A 16,894-nucleotide genomic window follows, 5' to 3' on the forward strand; every position below is an offset into this window, starting at 1 on the left:
TTCACAGTGGTGTTTTAAAACTAATGATAGGAGCCTGCAAAATTACTTTCAACTGGGCTAAAAGTTACACTAGATCTAGTTAAACTAGATATAGTTTTATAAACACTTTCAAAATAAGAATGTATTCATAAATTATGTAATTAAAATTAATTTTAAAATGAATTCAATATATATCTTATGTATATGAGGACACAAAAAGAAGGAATGCACCCAAACTGTTAAAAAGTTTATTATGACATGCTTTTATAGAAAATATCAGAAAAAATATAATGGTTATTTTATGTACGTTAATATTAACAATGATTATTAGAATTGGTGGTATTGTGGGTGATTTTATTTTCTCCTATATAGCTTCTTATGTGTTCTGAGTTTCTTAAAATTAATATATAGTTCTTCCAAAATCAGGAAAATAATCTCAATAAATAAGAAAACTGGAGCCGAAACCGGTTTGGCTCAGTGGCTAGAGCGTCTGCCTGCAGACTGAAGGGTCCCGGGTTCGATTCCGGTCGAGGGCATGTACCTGGGTTGCGGGCACATCCCCCCGTGGGAGATGTGCAGGGAGCAGCTGACCGATGTTTCTCTCTCATCGATGTTTCTAACTCTCTATCTCTCTCTCTTCCTCTCCGTAAAAAATCAATAAAATATATTAAAAAAAAAAGAAAGAAAGAAAACTGGAGAAATAACTCAGATAGAATACAAATATAACTTTTAAGAAAAAATTTTGTTTGAACTCTTAAAGAGTGAGTTTGGGGTCAGACATGAATGAAACAAATGAGTTGACTGAATTTCATGCCAGTCCTATAACACTTGAATTTAAACCCAGTTAGCAATAGAACAACTGAAGATAAAATCGGCCATTTAAGGAAAATCTTCAGTCTTTGTCCATGTCCAAAGTCTGTCTATTTATCCACAAGTTCGTCAGTCGTTAGACTTAGTCTTATGCATTCAACCTAGCACACTACTAAGTGTCATGAGTTTAATGTATCAAAAGACAAAAGGAAGATTCCGAAGGTGAGTTATCCTTACTCGCCATCACTCCTGTCACACTGCATCTCCTTGGGTTCTTCTAACATGTTGCAAACTCTCTCACCTTCAGGTCTTCTCACATCCTGTTCCATCTTTCTGGAATACTACCTACTCTCCTTCACCAGGCTAATTCCTACACATATTTTAGATACTTGTTTAGCTCTCACCTCTTCCACAAATCATATCTTGTTCCCCAGGCCAAGTCTGATGGCTTTCTATGTGCTTCTGTGACCATCCACATTCACTGCGAAGAGCACACATGTCTTATCTGCCACCTCTGGTCTCAAAGCCACTTGAAGGCAGAATCCTTTGTGCCTGGCACATAGTAGGTGTGACTCACTAGATAAGGCAATTGAACAACTATTCCAGTCTACTGGATTTGGGAAGAAAGATAAAGATTAGCCATGGCCACTGTCATAATGCCTGTTTGTGTGTGTGTTCCCCCCCCACACGCCCCCCCACACCCCCGCCCAGGAAACTGGTAAAAACAGGAAGAAAAATTTTAAGATTTATTACAAGGAAATTTTAACTTAACTTGTCGCATCCTTTATTTAGCAAAGTTATTATTCATAAAAGAATACCTTGGCCTGGTATTAGAGCAGTGACTACATACAAAGAGAAGTTCTAAAATAAAAAAAGATGAAAAAGATTTTTCCTCCCTCTGACTATTGTGAGTCTCAAAGGCAAACATTTGTGTTAGTTCTACACATGTTACATCAAAGATAATATGATTTGTGCTTCTTCTTTGAAAAATATCCTACATCTGTAAGCCATTGGCTTTTGTCTGGCTCTTTTGTTATGTTGGATGAGATCTTTGAAGATTTGGTGTCTCCATTTTTCTAACTGTAGAATGGGGCTAATTTCACTCTTCACAGTGCAAACTAATATTGGGGAAAAGTCCATGCTAGAATATAGATGTTAGCTGGCTATTGGAGATAAAAACTATTTTATTTTATATTTTATTGTCAGAATACTCTCTTTAATGAAAGGAATTATATCTTTATTTTATCATATTTTTAATGACATCTTTCCCTATATAGACTTTCACACTTCCTTAGTTTCCACTAAAATGAGCAATTGCTGAAAACTGTGATATTGTTGAAAGGTGACTTCATAAGAATAAGAGAATGGAACACACTAAACCCACATTCCTCGCTCCCTAACTTTTCTATTTCACTACATAGGAAGTGGAATGTTTTTTTATTTTATTTTCTGATTTTATTGAGATGTAATTGACATATAGCATTGTATAAGTTTAAGGTGTACAACATAATGATTTGCTATATGCATATATTGTGAAATGGTTACCTAAATAAGTATAGTTAGCAACCATCAACTCACACAGACAAACTTCCAGTTATAAGATAAGTAAGTCCTGGGGATGCAATGTACATCACAAGGAAGTGGCATATTTTAATCCAAGGCTGGTAAAACAGTGAAGTCAAAGGCGTTGCTCAAATGTTTTCTTCTGGTTTAATTTTTCTTTATTAAACTAGAGGCCTGGTATATGAAATTCATGCACTGGGGGGGGGGGGGGGGGAAGGGGAGGGGGCTCAGCCCAGCCTGTGCCCTCTCACAGTCCAGGACTCCCTGGGGATTGGGCCTAAGCTAGAACTCAGACATCCCTCTCATAGTCAGGGGCTCTTGCAGTCCAGGACCCCTTGCTCCTTACTGCCTGCCTGCCATGGAGGCGGGAGAGGCTCAGGCCACCTTCACTGTGCTCGCCAGCCATGAGCCCAGCTTCTGGCTGAGCAGGGGTGGTGGGGGTGGGGGGATGATCTGGGGCCAGGCCGGCTTGGGGAGGGGCTGTGGGAGGTTGAGGCACTGCAGTCGCACTCCATCCAGCCTCTGCGGAGGCTCCAGGACCGCATGGCCCCCTCTCCTGCTGCCTCTACGGAAGGAGGGTCCGCGGCACTGGGATCGGAACCCTGGGACCCTGCTGCGGCCTCTTCGGCTGCCTCTGCGGGAGGTGGCTGAGCCTATCAGGAGAAGGCGCCTCCCCCATCACCCCGCTGTTGCTGCCAGTGCCGGCCACTGTGGCTGCCTGCCCTTGCTCGGCCCTCACAGCCACAGCAGCTTTGTCTGGAAGGAGTTCTGGATGTCCGGAAGACGTCTGGTCTATCCAGTCTAATTAGCATATTACTCTTTTATTAGTATAGATTGTCACAGATGTGTTATTGGCTTGGAATTTGATCTGCCATGTCGTGAGAGAGGCATACACAAAACAAAGACCCTAAAGTCTCATCCAAGCGAGACACATAAACCATATTCTAAATTATTATTATCCTCTAAGAAGTTTAATTCCCCCAACCCATTAAACCTACACTCTTAAAATTGTTTTTCTTTTTTAAAAAAACAAAACAAAACAAGAATCTGATAACAGATGCCTGCACATCCTATGATTCCAAGTCCAACCATCCTGGTAATAAAGACCTAATTGAGACTGTTTCATCATGTTAGTCACTGTCATAGTGCTTGTCCCATGTTAGTTCAGGCACTTAGAAATATATACACAGTTAGTGCTCCCTTACTCTGATCAGTCCACAGAAAGCCTTTGGTTAGCCAAGGTAGGCAAGCTTGAGTAAAGAAGCAGAATATTATACAAAAGGCCAAGATCCACATTTGGACACAGGGATATTACAGTCATGTAAAAGGGTGATTCCAAGGTCAGGCAGCATAAGCAGCTACTAATAATACAGGGCCTATTATGAAATGATAATTACATATTTCTATTCTCCAGTTATATGACTCAGATCCTGTAATATTTCACATAAATAGTGATAAATGGGCCCAAGGTTTCCCAAAAGCCAGTCTTACTCTAAGAAGCAAGATGCTCCCTGTATAATATTCACTGGGGAAGGGAGGTGACTACATACAGGGGCCACTGGGTATTGCCATCTGGATAACAGCAGCCTGATACTCTAGGGCAAATTCTACAGAGATTTTTTGCTGTAAAGAAAGGAAAGGGAAAATAAATATCTTTTCGTTATGTGTTTTGTGTTTTTTTTTGTTTTTTTTTTTGGCATCTAGAAATGAACAATTACTATTAGGATGAATCTCTTTCTTCATCAACCATCTGAGGAAGTAAAACAAGCAAACATACACCCCAGTTTATGATTAGATCCGAGATGTGGGTAAAACATAAATTTCCAAGGCTAAGGGTCTTGGTAATGTTAACATTTGACTGGAAGGTGGCTGTCCAGAACATGGCATGGATTAGAATTCTGGAAATGAACCTCCATGCAGGAAATCTGGAGGCTCACCGGGCCATTAGGGGCTCACCTCCTAGACGTGTTTCTCTGACCTAATCTTGACCTTGCTCTAGCCCTAGATTCAGAACGGTAATGTTTGAATTACAGTTCCTGACACTGGCCTCCTGTGTCTGTGATCCCAGTTATGGAATCTAATTCTCATCCCTGTTTCATGACCTTATTTTTCTCAATAGTTCCTTGCTCTCTTTGATTTGGCTTACAAACTAGAAACTGACATCTTGTTAACTTTGTCAAAGTATCTGCTAAGCCTAAAATGTTTCTTCCAGGAGATGAGAAAAAAGCCAGAATGTGAATTGAAAGAATGCCCAGGATTTAGGAATGGGATTAGGTCCGATGCCTAACCATGCTCCTGTGGGTTAGAAGTCCCTAAACTCTGGCATCGACTGTTTAAGTGTTGACTTCATAAGCCAAACAAAGTTTCTATAGCTTATGAACCAATTATTTTTTTAATTCACCTGATGGTTTGTGAAAGTTTCCAGAAATATGTCTCAGTATACACACTATCTACGCCCTTCACAAAACTTGACCGAATCACAGGCAACTTAATGGCCAAATTCCTCTGATTCCTCTAGGTCTGAGGAGTCATTACTTCACTGTTCACTTGGGAGTCTGTGGTAAAATAAAAAAGGTGGCATGTTCACCATGTGCTTCCTCTTCCTCAGCATATAAGAAAATTGTATTTCCCAACCTCCCTTACAGTAAATCTGGGAGCCATATTTCTGAGTTCTTCCTATTCCACCCTCCCTCCCTCCCTCTCTTCCCTCCTCCCTCCCTCCTTCCCTCTCTCCCTCCTTCCTCCTTCCCTCCCTTCATTCCTTCACTCCCTCACTCCTTTCTTCCTTTCTTCTACTGTTTGGGTCAGTGACAGGAAAAGAATGGGAATTGTAATGTCCTAATATCGCTTACACTTAAAAAAATTATGGCTGTTAATTTTAAGGCAAGATTGAAACATAATGCAAAAAACATATCACACGCTGTTTATTAAGATAAGTAATTTGCATTATATATTTGTTCGCTTCATCGACGGGGACCAGGTTTCCCACAGTCTACACAGTTTCCTTTGTGGTGGTCAGAATTCCAGTTGACGGCAGGAGGGAAGATGGCACACCGTCTTCACTGGGCAGGCTGACCTGGAAGAGCTATGGGAAGTCCTCGTCCTCCTCCTCTGAGAAATATCAGAACGTAATTACATGAGATTGTTTGTTAAAAAGTGCTTTCAAATACATTATGCCATTTAATTCTAGCACAGCCCTATGAGGTAACATTGCCATAGTCTATAAATAAAGCATAGATTAGAGACTTGCCTAATGTCATACAATTTACAATGCCAGAACAGCTTAGAAAGTAAGTTTGTGTGTGTGTATATATTTGTGTGTGTGTTTTTAAATATGATAAATGCCCTTCATAGTAAGTGGGGAATGAAAAGAGAGTATTATAAAGGAAATAATCATGTATAATCCCCCACCTACTCACTATTGTTAACATTTTCTATTATTCTTCTAGTCTAATCTTGGAGCACATATTGCATATGCTATATATTATACATACGTAATAGTTAATATCATATCATTGATATCATTTTGTGTTATTTTTTTCCACTTAACATTATAAGAAAAACAATTATCCTTGTCATTAAAACTTTTTGCAAACAGCATTTAATGGCTGCATGATGTTTCAGGATGTGCTTTTATGATAATCAAATTCATCTCTTTATTCTTAGACATGTAGATTATTCTTAAATTTTTAGTTCTCATGCTACAGAAACAGTTCTGTACAAAAAGCTTTTTCTATATTTTAGGTTATTTGCTTAGGATAGATTCTTAGTATTGGAATTACAGAAAAAGAACACATGTGTACATGTGATCTTCACCTTATGAATGACTTCCTTAGCTTCTTGAAATTATCACATGCTCAGCAAACAACAACTACAGACTAGCTCAGAAATAAACTTGCAGGCTTGAAAGCATGATGAGGAGGGGTTGACAGCCGAGTATTTATCAGCCTTCAGAGTTGGCTATAGCATCCTATTCCCAAAGAAGTGTCATTGGAATTTAATGTGACTAATCCTCATAACAGCCCTATTCTCAAAGTGGGGATTGTTATTTCACGGAGAGGGAAGACACCAAACAATGTATTTGCTGTGCTCTGCCCAGGGCCCTTGAGATTTATTCACCCAAGTGCTGTGCTGGAATAGAATTAGGTAGGGTAGGTAACCAGATGAATTTTTCTCCTCCGTACTGGATCAAAACAACCAGACCAAGATAAAAGGCTACATTTTGGGTCAGATGGGTATATTTCTGCTGTTTAACATTCCACAATGGGACAGAGAATGAGTTAAAAACAGGAGAGGACTCTTGTTCTCTCTTCAACAAAGCTAGCTTGTTTAAATGGGTTAAATCGACAGAACAAAGTTACAAAAACACTCCTCCTTGTCCTATATTGATAAAAATCTGCACTTTTGTCTCGGTCATTTCCCTGCCCTTTGTAGTGGTTGAAAACTAATATGATATAACTTTCTTTCTGAGTTCAGGGGAGTCTATATAATACACAATTTAGAGGAAATATAAATTGTAAAATAGCCATTTGCTGGATCACTTGATAAATCAAGGGGTTTTTGATAAAAAAATTATCAAATTATAAAAAATTAGTGAAAAGTGAGTTAAAATAAACCTAGAAGTTTGTTTTTTTAAGAGCCTGTTATATAGGAACTAGGGGCCCAGTGCCCAAAAACTCTTGATAAATCAAGGGTTTTTTAATTTGATAATTTTTTTGCTCAAAAATATTTATGACCTCAATAAGAGCAAGAGCATTGCTTGATTTATTGAATAAGTAAATCTACAAATCTAGAAAAATCAGTTTCTAAGACATGCTTGTTTATAAATGAGCCAATACTCATGCCAAAATGTAAAGACGTGATTTTGAAATCAGAAATTCTATGCTATTATTCTCAATGTATTTATTTAGGTTTATATATAATCTATGCCCTCTTGGAAAGATTCCTGCATCTAAGCATATGTCACCATTAAGCAGAGGTGCTTTTATCAGTTAAGAGTAAACTTTAAGTCAGATTAATTAACTTGCAGGAACATTTTTAAAAAATCTCTCTTACTCTTTGTGTGTATGCATATAGCCCTTCACTTAAAGAAAGTTGAGAATGTATTTGTTAATTAACAAGTAAATTAAAAGCAATATATATATCAGGGTACCTTGAAAGGAACTGTGGGTCATGAGGCTGTGGTGGGCACAGGGATGGATCTTGGCCCATCCTCCATGCCCCCGCTCAGCCTGCCCACTGTGACCCCCATCCCCGGTCTGCCAGCAGCCCCGCTCCTGCCACCACTGCTCCCATGTGCTGACAGCACCATCCCTGCTCACACCCACTGACAGCTCAGAGTGATTGGGTCCAGTGCAAAAAGACTGAACGGCAGAACCGAACAACCAAACCACCGAACAACCAAACAACTGGTTGCTATGACGTGCGCTGACCACCAGGGGGCACACGTGGAACATGGTGGGTGTCAGCAGCAGGCGGCAGAGCGTGGAACATGGCGGGCATTGGCCACAGTGGGATGGTGGAGCAGGTGAGCGGGGGTGCCAGACCAAGGCACTGGTTGGTGTCATTGGGGTGAGCCTCTGGTGGTTACTGAAAATTCTTTGATCCCACACGCCACCTGCTGCTGGCACCCGCACCTGCTGCCAGCACCAGCCTCTGTTCACACCCACCGCTCTCACCTCTTATGGTGCCCAGCACCAATCCCGATCGCTCGGTGCCATCAGAGGGTGTGAGCGGCAGCTGCCGGCCCTGATCGCCCCTGAGGGCTTCTCCACCTCCCCTGCCCCTGAGGGGTTATCGGGGCAGCAGCCACCGCTCTCACCCACTGATGGCACTGGCCCCACTCACACCCACTGTGAACCTTTCAAGGTTCACGAATTTGTGCACTGGGCCCCTAGTTCCTATATAACAGGCTCTTAAAAAAACAAACTTCTAGGTTTATTTTAACTCACTTTTCACTAATTTTTTATTTTTTTGTATTCTCAATTATACCCCTGACAAATATGTTAATTAGAATATCTATACTAATAAAAGGGTAATATGCTAATTAGGATGTCTTCCAGATGTCCATCAGGACGCCCATCCGGACAAAGCCACAGCAGCTGCAAGGGCCTAGGGCCGGCTGCATGAGAGAGGAGCCACCACATGGGAGAGGCAGATGGTGCTGAGTGGGAGAGGTGGGCAATGCCATGGACCGGTCCAGTGCCACTGGTCCAGCGCCATGGCCCCTTCCGCAGAGGTGGCACAGGACAGGCTGCGGGGCAGCCCAGTTCTAGGGCTGCCCCTTCTGCAGAGGCAGCCACAGAGGCAGCAGCGCAGGCCCGGTCCAGGCACCATGCCTCCACAGAGGCTGGACAGGGTGCAACTTGCTGTGCCTCAACCTCCCACAGCCCCTCCCCCAGCCGGCCTGGCCCCAGATTGCCCCCCACCCATCAGTGGGCGGGGGTGGGGCCAGCACTAAGAAGTGAGGGCTGAGGGCCAGAAGCTGCAGTGGCTGGCAGTGGCAGCAGCAGCAGGGTGATGGGGGCAGTGCTTTCCCCTGATCAGCCCAGTCGCATCCCACAGAAGAAGACATCCCCGGAGGGCTCCTGGACTGTGCGAGGGGGCAGGCCAGGCTGAGAGACCCCACCCCCACCCCCAGTGCATGAATTTTCATGCACCAGGCCTCTACGTTCCTTATACTGCACTAAAATTGTTTTATAGTAAAAAGCCTTTACATGCAATTTATATGGCCACAGCTTTGAAACTGGTGTACCTAGGCTGGTAAGATTGTCTTTCTCAGGCCAATCCGCTAATCAGAACAGAAGGTTCTTGTTTTGCACATAACAAAGATTATAGGTATGTTAGCCACCTTTAAGAACTTCACTATGGCTATCCTTTTCTATTAGCAGGGAATAATCTTCTATTCTCAGAAAAGACTGAATTTCCATTTTTCCCAGAGTCCCTCCTGAATGGGCTGGCTCATTAGCAGTATCTTTTCTCGCTGATTAAATGAAGTTAGAGATTAGTTCTGACAAAAAAACAAACAAACAAAAAAACAAAAACAAAAAAAAACAAAAAAAAGAATACTATTTGTATTTCTTTTGGAAGTGAGCCTTTAAGAATTCTCTTTTGGAATCTTTAATACACATTTCTATTGATACAAACTTCTTCCTTTTCCTGGATTTGTCAGAGAAAGTTTCATTTCAGGCTGCATTTGATGGACAAGTAGAAACTAAGTAAATGTGAGTGTGAGGATGAGATGGAGGGGCGACGGAGCGGGTTAATGCACGGAAAGTGGAATGGGTTGGCCAGAGGGCCGGGAAGCCCGAAGGACCAGTGTGACCAAGTAAGGGTTACACAACAACATGAAGGAACTTGGTCTGACTGACCACAGAATACAGAGCTGGGGGGTGAGGACACAAAAATCAGAATGGCCCTTGATGGTTTGGCTCAGTGGACAGAGCATTGGACTGAGGGGTCCTGGGTTCGATTCTAGTCAAGGGCACATTCCTGGGTTGGTGGCTCGATCCCCAGTAGAGAGCATACAGGAGGCAGCTGATCAATGATTCTCTCTCATCATTGATCTCCCTCTCCCTCTCCCTCTCCCTCTCCCTCTCCCTCTCCCTCTCCCTCTCCCTCTCCCTCTCCCTCTCCCTCTCCCTCTCCCTCTCCCTCTCCCTCTCCCTCTCCCTCTCCCTCCCCCTTCCTCTCTGAAATCAATAAAAATTTATTTTTAAAAAATCAGGATGGATGGGTCTAATTCTGAATCATCCTTGATTTTGGAGTATGGAAATGAGACTTGCTTTGATGCCAATACGCAGTCAATATTTGCTACTGACGAAAGTGCTGTTTCGGGAAGATTTTTAGTATAAGGAAAAAGTGAAACTGAACCCCATGGCTCTGACCAGTTTTGTTTTATATCCTTCCAACTACTGACCGCACTTGTTGTTTCTATTCCACTTTTCTTTTGTAGTAGCATACATTTACATGAAAACTTGAATATGTGCTTATATAATAATTCTATTATATTGAGTAACATTTCAATCATTTAGTATGTGTTTTGTAGCCTTGAATAGAAATTATATTATTTTTCACTCTCAACAATATCAAACCCATTAAAGATATGCAAGAAGTACTTATTGAATAAAACTGAATAAAGGAGATGCTTTACCCTTCTAATATAATAAAGATAACTTCTTGACTGTAAAAGGTCTCCTCTAATTGCCTGTTTTTGGTGTGTTGTGGATTCATTTGTACCCACGATTTTTATAAATTGTGGAGTCATTTCAATTGGCTTTGAATGACTTAATGGTTTTCTGATTCTCCATGTGCATAGATACAAAAGATTATTTAATAATTAGATATTCCCTTACTCCAGGTAGGATGGGGGTCAATACATCTTGGATGAAATAGAAACTTCAGATGCAAATTATATATTCAATCCTGTTAAGGAGCATCATCTAACATTTTCTCTGGTAATGTACCTTTATATGACACAATCATCTCAATTTTATTTTATTTTTTAAAAATATATTTTATTGATTTTTTACAGAGAGGAAGGGAGAGGGATAGAGAGTTAGAAACATTGATGAGAGAAACATCGATCAGCTGCCTCCTGCACACTCCCCACTGGGGATGTGCCTGCAACCAAGGTACATGCCTTTGACCAGAATCGAACCTGCAACCCTTGAGTCCACAGGCTGATGCTCTATCCACTGAGCCAAACCGGTTAGGGCCATCTCAATTTTATATAAAATGCATTATTTATTACTAACTCACCACTTTAGCAAATTTATTTATTTTTAAGTGTTTTCTCGACTCATACACACACACACACACACACACACACACACACACACACGCAATCAGATCCAATACCAGGAAAGGAAACTTTTAAGTATTGATGTAATTTCTAGGACTTCCCCTTTGCAAGAGATTATTAAGGGAAGGGGTAGTTTAAGGACAGACCCTCTGTCCTTCTTAGATTTCTAGAAGTTGTTTTTCAGCCTACTGCTTGTTACTTTGCTTACTCACGTTAATTATAGCACTCCCCCTATGTCTATCTGGATTGACCCAAGTTTTTATAAGGGCTGGTCCATGCACACTTGACTGGGAAAGGAAAGAAAGCATCCTTTTTATTACCACCAGTGCTTGTCTTGTGAGAGATAGGAAACTCAAAGTTAAACTTGAAATCTGTACCTTCACATTGGTCACTTTGTTAATCTGCCCAAATGTTGAGGTTCAATCTGCCTTAATGCCCACCATTAATTCAGCCCATCAGTTAACCATAAGCCCTTTAATAATAGCCCACAGGAATTCCCTGGTAGACACAACTTTCTGGCTTGTTTGGAAATTATACAAGGCCTCCACATAGAAATGGTTGGGACTGTCAACAGACATGCTCTTTTTACCTAGTTTGAGGAGGGAAAAAGGCCGCTTCTGTGCCAGTGTATAACAGTCTTGCTTCCATTTGAGCTGTATCAGTGGGTTGCAATCCTGGCTACATATAAGTCACCTGGGAACTTTAAAAAATATTAACTTTTGAGCCTCATCTTAGATTCATAAGGGGTAAAGCTAAAGTGTCTGAATTTTTAAAAATCAGGAAGGAAACGGAGAAGCAGCCACCTTCAATCTTGCTTTGATTTATTACAGTCGTGACAAAGATGCATAAACTATGGATTATGGTGATGCCTTGATTATCAAATATGTTGGCAAGGAAGCTCTTTTGTGAAAACAAAAACAAACAAAATTTTCAAGAATCACATGAAACAGAACAACTAGTTTGATTTTGTAGCTAAAGGGGAAAAATCTGTCTTCATGAATATCTTCTCAATGAATATGCATGACTTAGTCACTAAAGGTGACTTGAGACATGGTTGTAAAGTCTTGAAAGTTCACAGCACCTTTTTTCGTATAGCTTCCTGATCACTCCCAAGACTGGAACCGCTCCCTTTCTGCCTTCAGTTAGTATTCTCTTGTCTGTCATCACACTTAAAAACAATTTGTTATGCATGAACGAAAAGTATTCTCAGAAAATATTACCTCAACCAAGAGTTGTTTAAACTATCATCATAGTACATGATATTATTAGCATATTATTAATATGTTAGCATAATAATATTAATCTAACTGTGGATACAAAACTTTTAGCTGAAGGAATTTCAGGCATCAGCAAGGAGGAAGTAAGTAGTCACTTAGGGACAAATTGCTTGAATTAATGATGTGAGTGAAGAAAGCAGGAAAGGAGGATAGAGGAACAGAGAAGAGAACAACCCTTAATTTCTCCCAGGTTGTAAGACAATCTTAGAGCTGTTGGGAGGAGAAGGGAACAGACTTCTAAAACCCTCACCACGGAATTCCAAGAGAACCCAAAGCTTATGGTTCTTAAAACTGAGTGTGTATCAGGATCACAAGGAACAATATCAATACAGATTATTGGACCATAATTCCAGAGTTTCTGGTTTAATAGGACCTGCCTTGGTTCGAAGAATTTCCATTTCTAACAAATTTTCAATTGATGCTGAAGAAAAACACCCTGAGAATCATTGCTTTAGACTTGTCTTTTGTGATGAAATCTTGTCTTCTGTTTTATTGATGAGGTCCAGGATGCTAAATGATGGCAGACACCTTGATAAAAACCTAGGGTTTGTAATTCTCAAGTCAGAGCTTTTTTCTGATTGAATTCTCAACCTTTATATAATGAAACTGTACATGTCTCTCACCTCAAGACATCCAAATATATATTATTTTGTTTCAATTTTTTCATACTGTGACCATAGTCTGCAACAATACACTCCTTATATAAACCATAGAGGCCTGGTGCACGAATTCATGCATGGGTGGGGTCCCTCGGCCTGGTCAGTGATCACGGCCTATCAAGGGGGCTGGCTGGCAGGGGGGAGGGGTTGAGGGAGGTTGGTGGGGGTCGGGGGAGGAGCCGCGGGAGGTTGGCTGTGGCAGCGTACTGACCACCAGGGGGCAGCTCCTGCATTGAGCGTCTTCCCCCTGGTGGTCAGTGCGTGTCATAGTGACTGGTTGACCAGTTGTTCTGGTCGTTCTGGTTGTTCAGTCCTAATAGTCACTTAGGCTTTTATATATATAGATATTATCCACACTTTTGCTGTATATAACCTTTTTTTCTGACCCACAAGATTTTGATTGACGCAAACGTTCTATTAATGAAATCTGTTAATAAATCTCTCCCCAATTCTAAAATCTTACTAACTGAACTTTTTAGAAGAGTCATAACCAATATTCAAGTCTAATTTAAATGTCACATCTTCTTAAACACCTGTTGCTCATGCAATAACAAAGCAGAAACAAGAGGAGGGGAATAGCAAGAAACAGAGGCCCTGGGTAGATGGCTCTTGAAAATCCAACTGGATCATTATAAATGAAGCAACTGTCTAGTATGAAGTTGATTGATATGTTTTCATATATCTTATTGGTTGAACCATTAGCTCTCCAAAAATAATTTTTCACTAATTTGATCAATTTTGATTGAGAAACTCCTCATGGCAGGCACCATGAAGGGCAAGAAGACGTATAGTGATGGATGAAATAGATGTCCTGCCTTTATTGTCTCAATTTCTAGGAAGTTTAGTTAATCATTGGAACCAAGTTTTTCTAAATGAGACCCATTCAGTTGGTTTAATTAAACAGGACTGAATTTTCCACAAGAAAGAGCAAATAAATTTGAAACATGTATCTTTGTTAGAAGAAAGTAAATGCTCATATATTTCCAACATAAGAAAGAGTGTACTAGAACTCTGATTATATAAAAGTAGGCAACATTATATAAGGGATACATTTCCTTAGTATTGGCAGATAACTGACAAGGCAGATCAATCTTGTTTTAAATGAACTGAGTTTAATTTTTCTTGGTTTATGGAAAAATTAGATATCCCCTTACTCCAGGGGATATCTTATTTATTTATTTATTTATTTAAATATATTTTTATTGATTTTAGAGAGGAAAGGAGAGGGAGCAAGAGATAAAAACATCAATGATGAGAGAGAATCATTGATCAGCTGACTGCTGCACACCCCACACTGGGGATCAAGCCCACAACCCAGGCATGTGCCCTGACCAGGAATCAAATCCTGACCCCCTGGTTCATAGGTTGATGCTCAACCACTGAGCCATGCCGCTGGGCAAAGATAATTTATAAATTACTTTTAAAGATAATTTATTCTGGATAAACATATTATTTTAAAAATTTTAGGTCTATGCACACCCTCCTTTAATAATGTCAAGCATAAAGTTTACAAGATGGTCATTGCTCTCTTCTAGGAGAAGCTTAAGAGTATCTGCAGGTAAATGTAGAAACCATCATGTTTTCTCTTCTCACTCCTTCTGCTCCACGTGTAGCCACACTGTCCCTAAAATGGGGCTGGTCATTCAATGGGAATGCTTTAACCTCTTCTCCCTAAAACAGCGTGATGCACTTCATCAGGTTCCTGGTCTAGGATAGATTTGAAACTTTGGGAGGAAAAAAATAGATTATCTTAATAATTAGAACTTTGGCGAATAATATGTCACATCATTTGCTGGAACATCAACCATCAGACTTTGTTTCCATAAATATCCCTCTCTGAAAGAAGCTTCTTGAAAAAAGAGTGACACTAATGCAGATTTCATCACATAAAGGAGACTGAGAAAAAGGAAGCAGGTAGAGCATTGGGACTGTCAGGCTCTCTTTCCTCCCACTCCTGCGCTCTTCAGATCTCCCACCTGAGCTGTGCAGGGCACATTCAGCATCGGCATGTGAGCAGAGGGCCCGTGTCTGTGTCTTCTTGCTCTGAGCCGTCAAGTTCGGGTGCCCACACTCAACACAATAACCATGTTTTCACTTTCCAACCACTACCTGTTCTTGTTCTTTAGTATCCAGTTTATAAAAAGCTCACTGAAGTAGGTGGCTATTGCCCGTTTTTAAATGTTGTCCTTTAAATAAACGATTTTAATAAGTTGTTGTAATGCCCACCATTTTGCCAGATTCAGGAAGAACATTTTGTTTGTTTAGACATTTTCACACAATGCACTCAGTGGAGGAGGCTAAAAGGAAAATGTCATCACTTCAGTTACTGAAATCACTCTCATTTCAAAGACATTTTGGTAAACAAGTTAAGGCAGCTCACAACGCCATCAACCGTGCTGATCCACACGTACTCAAAAAAAAGGCCGGGTTTGTGTTCTTTACAGATTCAGGGATGTGAAAGCTCCAGCGAATATGAGCAGACACTGAACAGAGCTTTGATTCTAGGGTCTCTAGTGAGCAGTGTGATACCTTCTATAAAACGCAGGGCTGAGATCTCTGCTAGAGAAGTAACCACATTATAATTGGATCCCAGGAGTGTAATTAGCAGTGGGACAGAAGGGGAGTTGAGTGCATGTCCGGGTGCCTGAGCAACGAGTCATACAAACACCCTGTTGTATGGGATCCCGAGACGGAAAAGCTGTCCTCAAGGGCTCAGTGGCCCCTGCACGCTGCACCCCAATCAGGACTATCATAGCTCCTGCTTCTCTAAGTCACAAACTTGCAAGTGCATTGAGGAAGGCCCTAGTGCCTGTGAATATAAAGTGCTTGATAGTAAGCCAGGCTTCAGTTAGCTAGAAGATAGCTGGTTCTTTTTTCCTGTATTCTAAATCCTTCCAGGGACAGAAATCCCTTTCGGGATTCCACATTATGTTTATCTGATGTGTATGCAAGAAATTATCTTAGGTGAACTAAAGTTGTCCACAGTAGCTTTAGTTTCGATTTTGGTGCAGCAACTTTGCCAACGTGGAGTTTATGGCCAAGGAAACTATCCCTTTTTAAGATGAGAAAGATAATCTTTGAACTAATCTTCCTGTTCCTTCCCAGCTCCTGTTTCCATCCATTTTCATCTCTCCCATTTAGCTAAAAAAAAATGGCAGAGAACAATGATAGGGAACTTTGGGCCCCCAGACAAGTGCCATTTCTGGGATGGTTGGACAGCTTCTAGTTGTCTCATCCTATCCAACCACAGAAAGCTGCAGCCCATGGAACTCCGGGGGCTCCTAACAGCTCAGCTGTGAGGGTGGATGACACTGCAGGACAGTTGTGGCTGAATAGAGGAAACTGAGCTATTTGGAGAGTTTGCTCTTTTCCCAGTGGGGTTTTCCTCTGAATTTGTGCAAGACACAGTAACATGACACTTTCTTTCCATTCGAGAACAGTCACGGAAAGAGGAATGCAAATAACCAAAGTGTAAAGTCTGATGCTTAAACCGGGTCCACCTGGTAGAAAAGGGGGAGGTGAAAGGGGTGGTGGTGGCCAGTTCATTTATGTAAGGCTTTATTTTCACTTTGTTACTTTTAGGGGGATAGCAATAGTTCTAGAAAGTTCTCCAGAGCTCCTCCCACCCTCTTTCCCATGTAACCTTTGCTTTTTGTTTGTTTCTGTTCTCTTTTCCTTATGATGGATGGAGATTTGGATGGAGCTGGGCAGGTGGCATCAGAGCAGCAGCCTCAGAACTCTGAGCTCTCTTCAGGTGCAGACTGTCTATGTCACACATATGACCTCATTGCACCCTCACAGTG

General features: G+C 41.1%; 1 long non-coding RNA gene across 1 annotated transcript in view; it reads right to left on the minus strand.

The window, feature by feature from the left end:
* Window positions 1-5,391: 5,391 nt before the first annotated feature.
* Window positions 5,392-16,894, minus strand: part of LOC308521333 — a 112,103-nt gene continuing 100,600 nt past the window's right edge. Inside the window, exon 3 of the long non-coding RNA XR_013996160.1 lies at window positions 5,392-5,463. This is a non-coding gene — a long non-coding RNA (uncharacterized lncRNA). The remainder of the gene's footprint in view (window positions 5,464-16,894) is intronic.

The sequence above is a fragment of the Myotis nattereri genome, assembly GCF_964212035.1.
Source record: "Myotis nattereri genome assembly, chromosome: 6".
Classification (NCBI taxonomy): domain Eukaryota; kingdom Metazoa; phylum Chordata; class Mammalia; order Chiroptera; family Vespertilionidae; genus Myotis; species Myotis nattereri.